The sequence below is a fragment of the Triticum dicoccoides genome, chromosome 5B (genome assembly GCF_002162155.2).
Source record: "Triticum dicoccoides isolate Atlit2015 ecotype Zavitan chromosome 5B, WEW_v2.0, whole genome shotgun sequence".
NCBI lineage: Eukaryota > Viridiplantae > Streptophyta > Magnoliopsida > Poales > Poaceae > Triticum > Triticum dicoccoides.
In genome coordinates, this window is record NC_041389.1 from 385,965,000 (window position 1) to 385,975,875 (window position 10,876).

A 10,876-nucleotide genomic window follows, 5' to 3' on the forward strand; every position below is an offset into this window, starting at 1 on the left:
GTAGCAACGTCTACTCTTCACTTTCTTCTCACTTGATTTTTCCACAAGAGAAGCATTAACTTGAGTCTTCTTGGTAAATGGCCTTTATTCAACTTGAGGTTGAGCATGAGATTGAACTTGTGGCCTATTCCCTTGTTGCTTGTCACTAATGGCCTTCTTCTTCAATGGGAAAGATCTAACATGATGCCCTTCAATTTTGCACTTGAAGAAAATAAGCTTGGCCGAATTCTTGACTTGTTCTTGGCCCTTCTTCTTGTTCAATTTGGAATTCTTACTCTTGTTGGAGTTGAATCTAGGTCCACCTTTGTCATTGGGGGATTTCTGCACACTCAAGATATTGTTGAGTGTGGCCTTCCCTTCATGACACTTTTCCAAGTCTTTCTTCAAATAAGTGACTTGTGCCTTGAGATATTTGATTTCCTCTACATGGTTAGTCTCAATACAAGCACTAGAGGAAGTATAAACTTCATCGTGAGAGCAACAAGGCAAGGAAATAAATTCATCACAAGATGTACCAATGTTATGCATGGATGAATCATGAGGACTAGCACAAGGCAATATAGCATTTTGACTAAAAGTAGTGCTAATATCCACATGAGGCTCACTTGATGTTACCTTAGCAATCATGGCCTCATGATCTATCTTTAGCACATTATGGGATACTAGAAGATCATCATGAGAGCTTGAGAGCTTTTCATGGCTTTCTTCCAATTTCCCATAATTGATAGATAGCAACTCAAGTTGAGCCTGTAGCTCAACATTCTCCTTCAAAATGGATGCTTGACAAGAAATAGAGTTAGTAGCACAAGCATCATCATTGACAACAAGAGGAGAAGGCAACTTGGCAAGCTCTTTCACATAGGAAGCTTTAAGTTGAGCATGAGACTTGGTGAGTTTGATGAGCTCACTCTTAATGACCCTAGAGCCATTTTCGAGTTGCTCAAAGTCCTCAAGGAGTCTAGCATGAGCAACTTCAAGCTTAGCATTTTTAGTTTTGAAATCATTGGTCACCTCAAGAGCTCTATCATGATATTCCCTCACTCTAGATAATTCTAGAGCAAAAGTCTCCTCAAGAGATTCAGAGGTGGTTTGTTCATGTTCAAGAGCTTGAGATAGCTCCGCGATCTCATTTGCGTAATCACGCTCATGAGCTTCCATTTTCTCAATGGTGACCTCATGCTCCTCTAGATGAGATTCCAGATCCTCAATGTATTTCTTGCCATCAATGGCAATGGACATAATTTCCATGAAGTTGGAATGAGCAATTTTATTTTTATGAAGAGCTTTAAAAATCATTTCCCCCTTAGTTTTTAAGGAGGCAACATTATCAATCTCTTCATCATTATCCTCATCACCATTAGCATCAACATCACCATCAAGAGACATATTGGGGTACAAAGAAGGAGGTACCTTTGGCGCTTTAGCCATAAGGCAAAAAGCAATAGATGATGATGTAGGATCCCTTGAGGCACCATTAAACACCACATCTTGTTCCATGCAGTGTTCGGTTTCCTCTACATTGTTAGCACAACAATTCGAGTAAATAGATGCATTTTTATCATGGCAACAAGACATAGCAAGCATATCATCATGAGATTTAGTCAAGAAATTTCTACATGATATGCTAGGACTATCAACACAAGCATGTGAAACATTTGGATTGCTCGAAGTGTTAAAGTCCAAAGAAGGACCATTGCAATAAGATAGTGATGAAGAGTCACCAACGATTAGCACACTATCATCATTGCAATGACCAACACTACTCAACATAGCATTACCTTGTGGCAATCCACATGTAGGTGAAGTAGAAGAAGTTGAGAAGGCAACACGGCCGAAGGTGGAGGGAGAACAATCATCGCCACAAAACTTGGACACACCATATTTATCTTGAAGCTTAGTCCACAACTCATAAGCATCCTGAAACGACATGAGTTTAAATATAACTATATTGGTCAAAGTATCGAAAAGCACATTAGAAGCTTGAGCATTGAGATAAGAGTTTTTATCATCCTCTAAAGATAATCTTTGGGGATCCTTTGGAGGAGAAAACCCCATATCTACAATTCGCTCTAAATTTGGGTCCATGACCCTAAAGAGATTAAGAATTTGAATTACCCAAACATCAAAATTTGCGCCATCGAAATTAAGAGTGTCAGAGAATCCTAATCCCCTAGTCGACATCTTTACTCTCTAGGCGGTTAAGCCTAACAAGGAGAGACGAGGCTCTGATACCAATTGAAAGATCATGAATGTCGCCTAGAGGGGGCGTGAATAGGCGCTTTAAAATAATTACGGTTTAGGCTTGAACAAATGCGGAATAAACTTAGCGGTTAATTTGTCAAGTACAAAACCTACAACAACTAGGCTCATGTATGTGCACCAACAACTTATGCTAAGCAAGATAAGTAACTATGTGATAGCAAGATATATGACAAAGAACAATATGGCTATCACAAAGTAAAGTGCATAAGTAAAGGGCTCGGGTAAGAGATAACCGAGGTACGCGGAGACAACGATGTATCCCAAAGTTCACACCCTCGCGGATGCTAATCTCCGTTTGGAGCGGTGTGGAGGCACAATGCTCCCCAAGAAGCCACTAGGGCCACCGTAATCTCCTCACGCCCTCTCACAATGCAAGATGCCGTGATTCCACTAAGGGACCCATGAGGGCGGTCACCGAACCCGTACACTTTGGAAACCCTTGGGGGCGGTCACCGGTACCCGTCAAATTGCTGGGGGCAATCTCCACAACCTAATTGGAGACACCGACGCTTTCCCGGAGCTTTATACCACAATGATTGAGCTCCGAACAACACCAACCATCTAGGGCGCCAAGGAACCCAAGAGGAACAAGCTCTAGGTTGTCCAAACACCCAAGAGTAACAATCTCAAGGGTACCAAGCACCCAAGAGTAATAAGCTTCTCAACTTGTAACTTCCACGTATCACGTGGAGAACTCAAACCGATGCACCAAATGCAATGGCAAGGGCACACGGAGTGCCCAAGTCCTTCTCTCCCAAATCCCACCAAAGCAACTAATGCTAGGGAGGAAAATGAGAGGAAGAACGAAACAAGAACACAAAGAACTCCAAGATCTAGATCCAAGGGGTTCCCCTCACTTAGAAGAGAAAGTGATTGGTGGAAACGTGGATCTAGATCTCCTCTCTCTTTTCCCTCAAGAACTAGTAAGAATCATTGGAGGGACTGAGAGTTAGCAAGCTCGAGGAAGGTCAACAATGGGGGAAGAACACGAGCTTAAAGGATGAGGCTCAATGGGAAAGAAGACCCCCTTTTATAGGTGAGAAAAAATCCAACCGTTATGCTCACAGCGCGCAGAGCGGTACTACCGCTCCAAGGAGCGGTACTACCGCTAGGGCGGTAGTTGTTGGGGAACGTTGCAGAAAATTAAAATTTTTCCTACGGTTTCACCACGATCCATCTATGAGTTCATCTAACCAACGAGTCAACGGAGTGAGTTTGCATCTACATACCACTTGTAGATCGCGTACAGAAGCGTTCGAGGGAGCGGTGATGATGGAGTCGTACTCGGCGTGATTCAGATCACCGATGACCAAGTGCCGAACGGACAGCACCTCCGCGTTCAACACACGTACGGTACGGGCGACGTCTCCTCCGTCTTGATCCAGCAAGGAGGAAGGAGAGGTTGAGGAAGACAGCTCCACCGGCAGCACGACGGGGTGGTGTTGGTGGAGAAGCAGCACTCTGACAGGGCTTCGCCAAGCTCGTGACGGAGAAGGAGAGGTGTTGGGGAGGGGAGGGGCTGCGCCTTGGCTTGTGTATGCAGCCCTCCCCTCACCCCTCTATTTATAGGGGAAGGGGCAAGGGGGGCCGGCCCCTCTAGATGGGATCTAGAGGGGGGGGGGCTAGGGAGGGGGGACTTGCCCCCCAAGCAAAGGGGGCGCCCCCTCTAGGGTTCCCCCCCAACCCTAGGCGCATGGGCCCAAGGGGGGGGCGCCCAGCCCTCCAGGGGCTGGCTCCTGCCCCACGCAGCCCATGTGGCCCCCCGGGAGGGGTGGCCCCTCCCGGTGGACCCCCGGAACCCTTCCGGTGGCCCCGGTACAATACCGATATGCCCCCGAAACTTTCCGGTGTCCGTTTGACAACTTCCCATATATAAATCTTTACCTCCGGACCCTTCCGGAACTCCTCGTGACGTCCGGGATCTCATCCAGGACCCCGAACAACATCCGGTATTCACATACAAGTCTTCCTAATAACCCTAGCGTCACCGAACCTTAAGTGTGTAGACCCTACGGGTTCGGGAGACATGCAGTCATGACCGAGACGGCTCTCAGGTCAATAACCAAGAGCAGGATCTGGATACCCATGTTGGCTCCCACATGCTCCTTGATGATGTCATCGGATGAACCACGATGTCGAGGATAAGCAACCCCGTATACTATTCCCTTTGTCAATCGGTACGTTACATGCCCGAGACTCGATCGTCGGTATCCCAATACCTCGTTCAGTCTTGTTACCGGCAAGTCACTTTACTCGTACCGTAATGCATGATCCCGTGACCAAACACTTGGTCACTTTGAGCTTATTTTTATGATGCATTACCGAGTGGGCCCAGAGATACCTGTCCGTCATATGGAGTGACAAATCCCAGTCTCGATCCGTGTCAACCCAACAGACACTTTCGGAGATACCTGTAGTGCACCTTTATAGTCACCCAGTTACGTTGTGACGTTTGGTACACCCAAAGCACTCCTACGGTATCCGGGAGTTACACGATCTCATGGTCTAAGGAAGAGATACTTGACATTGAAAAAGCTCTAGCAAAACAAACTACACGATCTTGTGCTATGCTTAGGATTGGGTCTTGTCCATCACATCATTCTCCTAATGACGTGATCCCCTTGTCAATGACATCTAATGTCCATAGTCAGGAAACCATGACTATCTGTTGACCAACGAGCTAGTCAACTAGAGGCTCACTAGGGACATGTTATGGTCTATGTATTCACACGTGTATTACGATTTCCGGATAATACAATTATAGCATGAATAAAAGACAATTATCATGAACAAGGAAATATAATAATAATGCTTTTATTATTGCCTCTAGGGCATATTTCCAACAGTCTCCCACTTGCACTAGAGTCAATAATCTAGTTACATTGTGATGAATCGAACACCCATAGAGTTCTGGTGTTGATCATGTTTTGCTCGCGAGAGAGGTTTAGTCAACGGATCTGCGACATTCAGATCCGTATGTACTTTGCAAATATCTATGTCTCCATCTTGAACATTTTCACGGATGGAGTTGAAACGACGCTTGATGTGCCTGGTCTTCCTGTGAAACCTGGGCTCCTTGGCAAGGGCAATAGCTCCAGTGTTGTCACAGAAGAGTTTGATCGGCCCCGACGCATTGGGTATGACTCCTAGGTTGGTGATGAACTCCTTCAACCAAATAGCTTCATGCGCTACCTCCGAGGCTGCCATGTACTCCGCTTCACATGTAGATCCCACCACGACGCTCTGCTTGCAGCTGCACCACCTTACTGCTCCACCATTCAACATATACACGTATCCGGTTTGTGACTTAGAGTCATCCAGATCTGTGTCGAAGCTAGCGTCGACGTAACCCTTTACGGCGAGCTCTTCGTCACCTCCATAAACGAGAAACATGTCCTTTGTCCTTTTCAGGTACTTCAGGATATTCTTGACCGCTGTCCAGTGTTCCTTGCCAGGATTACTTTGGTATCTTCCTACCAAACTTACGGCAAGGTTTACATCAGGTCTGGTACACAGCACGACATACATAATAGATCCTATGGCTGAAGCATAGGGGATGACACTCATCTCTTCTTTATCTTTTGCCGTGGTCGGGCATTGAGCCGAGCTCAATCTCACACCTTGCAATACAAGCAAGAACCCCTTCTTAGACTGATCCATTTTGAACTTCTTCCAAATCTTATCAAGGTATGTGCTTTGTGAAAGACCTATGAGGCGTCTCGATCTATCTCTATAGATCTTGATGCCTAATATATAAGCAGCTTCTCCAAGGTCCTTCATTGAAAAACACTTATTCAAGTAGGCCTTAATGCTGTCCAAGAATTCTATATCATTTCCCATCAAAAGTATGTCATCTACATATAATATGAGAAATGCTACAGAGCTCCCACTCACTTTCTTGTAAACACAGGCTTCTCCATCAGTTTGCATAAACCCAAACGCTTTGATCATTTCATCAAAGCGAATGTTCCAACTCCGAGATGCTTGCACCAGCCCATAAATGGATCGCTGGAGCTTGCATACTTTGTTAGCATTCTTGGGATCGACAAAACCCTCCGGCTGCATCATATAAAGTTCTTCCTTAAGATGCCCGTTAAGGAATGCCGTTTTGACGTCCATCTGCCATATCTCATAATCATAGTATGCGGCAATTGCTAACATGATTCAGACGGACTTAAGCTTCGCTATGGGAGAGAAAGTCTCATCGTAGTCAATCCCTTGAACTTGCCGATAACCCTTAGCGACAAGTCGAGCTTTATAGATGGTGACATTACCATCCGCGTCCATCTTCTTCTTAAAGATCCATTTGTTTTCTATCGCTCGCCGATCATCGGGCAAGTCAGTCAAAGTCCATACTTTGTTTTCATACATGGATTCTATCTCGGATTTCATGGCTTCAAGCCATTTGTTGGAATCTAGGCCTGCCATTGCTTCTTCATAGTTCGAAGGTTCACCGTTGTCTAACAACATGATTTCCAGGATAGGGTTGCCGTACCACTCTGGTGCGGAACGTGTCCTTGTGGACCTACGAAGTTCAGTAGCAACTTGATCAGAAGTACCTTGATCATCATCATTAATTTCCTCTCCAGTTGGAGTAGGCATCACCGGAACATTTTCCTGAGCTGCACTACTATCCTGTTCAAGAGGTAGTACTTCATCGAGTTCTACTTTCCTCCCACTTACTTCTTTCGAGAGAAACTCTTTTTCTAGAAAGGATCCGTTCTTGGCAACAAAGATCTTGCCCTCGGATCTTAAGTAGAAGGTATACCCAATGGTTTCTTTAGGGTATCCTATGAAGACGCATTTTTCCGACTTGGGTTCGAGCTTTTCAGGTTGAAGTTTCTTGACATAAGCATCACATCCCCAAACTTTTAGAAACGACAGCTTAGGTTTCTTCCCAAACCATAATTCATACGGTGTCGTCTCAACGGATTTAGACGGTGCCCTATTTAAAGTGAATGTAGCTGTCTCTAGAGCGTATCCCCAAAATGATAGCGGTAAATCGGTAAGAGACATCATAGATCGCACCATATCCAATAGAGTGCGATTACGATGTTCGGACACACCGTTACGCTAAGGTGTTCCAGGCGGCGTGAGTTGTGAAACGATTCCACATTTTCTTAAGTGTGTACCAAATTCGTGACTTAAATATTCTCCTCCACGATCCGATCGTAAGAATTTTATCTTTCGGTCACGTTGATTCTCTACTTCATTCTGGAATTCCTTGAACTTTTCAAAGGTCTCAGTTTGTGTTTCATCAAGTAGACATACCCATATCTACTCAAGTCATCAGTGAGAGTGAGAACATAACGATATCCTCCGCGAGCCTCAACGCTCATTGGACCGCACACATCGGTATGTATGATTTCCAACAAGTTGGTTGCTCGCTCCATTGTTCCGGAGAACGGAGTCTTGGTCATCTTGCCCATGAGGCATGGTTCGCATGTGTCAAATGATTCAAAATCGAGAGACTCTAAAAGTCCATCAGCATGGAGCTTCTTCATGCCCTTGACACCAATGTGACCAAGGCGGCAGTGCCACAAATATGTGGGACTATTGTTATCAACTTTACATCTTTTGGTATTCACACTATGAATATGTGTAGTATTACGTTCGAGATTCATTAAGAATAAACCATTGACCATCGGGGCATGACCATAAAACATATCTCTCATATAAATAGAACAACCATTATTCTCGAATTTAAATGAGTAGTCATCTCGCATCAAACAAGATCCAGATACAATGTTCATGCTTAAACTTGGCACTAAATAACAATTATTGAGGTTTAAAACTAATCCCGTAGGTAAATGTAGAGGTAGCGTGCCGACGGCGATCACATCGACCTTGGAACCATTCCCGACGCACATCGTCACCTCGTCCTTTGCCAGTCTCCTCTTATTCTGCAGCTCCTGCTGTGAGTTAGAAATGTGAGCAACGACACTGGTATCAAATACCCAGGAGTTACTACGAGTACTGGTAAGGTACACATCAATTACATGTATATCAAATATACCTTTAGTGTTGTCGGCCTTCTTGTCTGCTAAGTATTTGGGGCAGTTCCGCTTCCAGTGACCCTTCCCCTTGCAATAAAAGCACTCAGTTTCAGGCTTGGGTCCATGCTTTGACTTCTTCCCGGCAACTCGCTTACCGGGCGCGGCACCATCTTTGCCGTCCTTCTTGAAGTTCTTCTTACCCTTGCCCTTCTTGAACTTAGTGGTCTAATTGACCATCAACACTTGATGTTCTTTCTTGATTTCAACCTCTGCCGACTTCAGCATTGAAAATACTTCAGGAATGGTCTTCACCATCCCCTGCATATTGTAGTTCATCACGAAGCTCTTGTAGCTTGGTGGGAGCAACTGAAGGATTCTGTCAATGACCGCCTCATCCGGGAGGTTAATGTCCAGCTGGGACAGGCGGTTTGTGCAACCCAGACATTTTGAGTATATGCTCACTGACAGAACTATTTTCCTCCATCTTACAACTATAAAACTTGTCGGAGACTTCATATCTCTCGACCCGGGCATGAGCTTGGAAAACTAGTTTCAGCTCCTCGAACATCTCATATGCTCCGTGTTGCTCAAAACGCTTTTGGAGCCCCGGTTCTAAGTTGTAAAGCATGCCGCACTAAACGAGGGAGTAATCATCAGCACGAGACTGCCAAGCATTCATAATGTCTTGGTTCTCTAGGACGGGAGCGTCACCTAGCGGTCCTTCTAGGACATATTGTTTCCTGGCAGCTATGAGGATGATCCTCAGGTTCCGGACCCAGTCCGTATAGTTGCTGACATCATCTTTCAGCTTGGTTTTCTCTAGGAACGCGTTGAAGTTCATGTTGACATGAGCGTTGGCCATTTGATCTACAAGACATATTATGCAAAAGTTTTAGACTAAGTTCATGATAATTAAGTTCATCTAATCAAATTATTTAATGAACTCCCACTCAGATTTGACATCCCTCTAGTCATCTAAGTGTTACACGATCCGAGTCGACTAGGCCGTGTCCGATCATCACGTGAGACGGACTAGTCATCATCGGTGAACATCTCCATGTTGATCATATCTTCCATACGACTCATGTTCGACCTTTCGGTCTCTGTGTTCCGAGGCCATGTCTGTACATGCTAGGCTCGTCAAGTTAACCCTAAGTGTTCTGCATGTGTAAATCTGTCTTACACCCGTTGTATGTGAATGTAAGGATCTATCACACCCGATCATCACGTGGTGCTTCGACACGACGAACTTTAGCAACGGTGCACAGTTAGGGGGAACACTTTCTTGAAATTATTATAAGGGATCATCTTATTTACTACCGTCGTTCTAAGTAAACAAGATGCATAAAACATAATAAACATCACATGCAATTATATAAAGTAGTGACATGATATGGCCAATATCATATAGCTCCTTTGATCTTCATCTTCGGGGCTCCATGATCATCTTGTCACCGGCATGACACCATGATCTCCATCATCATGATCTCCATCATCGTGTCTTCATGAAGTTGTCACGCCAACGACTACTTCTACTTCTATGGCTAACTCGTTTAGCAATAAAGTAAAGTAATTTACATGGCATTCTTCAATGACACGCAGGTCATACAAAAAATAAAGACAACTCCTATGGCTCCTGCCGGTTGTCATACTCATCGACATGCAAGTCGTGATTCCTATTACAAGAACATGATCTCATACATCACAATATATCATTCATCATTCATCACAACTTCTGGCCATATCACATCACATGACAATTGCTGCAAAAACAAGTTAGACGTCCTCTAATTGTTGTTGCATCTTTTACGTGGCTGCAATTGGGTTCTAGCAAGAATGTTTTCTTACCTATGAATAACCACAACGTGATTTTGTCAACTTCTATTTACCCTTCATAAGGACCCTTTTCATCGAATCCGCTCCAACTAAAGTGGGACTGACAGACACCCGCCAGCCACCTTATGCAACTAGTGCATGTTAGTCGGTGGAACCGGTCTCACGTAAGCGTACATGTAAGGTTGGTCCGGGCTGCTTCATCCCATAATACCGCTGAAGCAAGATAAGACTAGTAGCGGCAAGCAAGTTGACAAGATCTACGCCCACAACAAATTGTGTTCTACTCGTGCAATAGAGAACTACGCGTAGACCTAGCTCATGATGCCACTGTTGGGGAACGTTGCAGAAAATTAAAAATTTTCCTACGGTCTCACCAAGATCCATCTATGAGTTCATCTAAGCAACGAGTCAAGGGAGTGAGTTTGCATCTACATACCACTTGCAGATCGCGTACGGAAGCGTTCGAGGGAGCGGTGATGATGGAGTCGTACTCGACGTGATTCAGATCACCGATGACCAAGTGCCGAACGGACAGCACCTCCGCGTTCAACACACATACGGTACGGGCGACGTCTCCTCCGTCTTGATCCAGCAAGGAGGAAGGAGAGGTTGAGGAAGACAGCTGCACCGACAGCACGACGGCGTGGTGTTGGTGGAGAAGCAGCACTCCGACAGGGCTTCGCCAAGCTCGTGACGGAGGAGAGGTGTTGGGGAGGGGAGGGGCTGCACCTTGGCTTGTGTATGCAGCCCTCCCCTCACCCCTCTATTTATAGGGGAAGGGG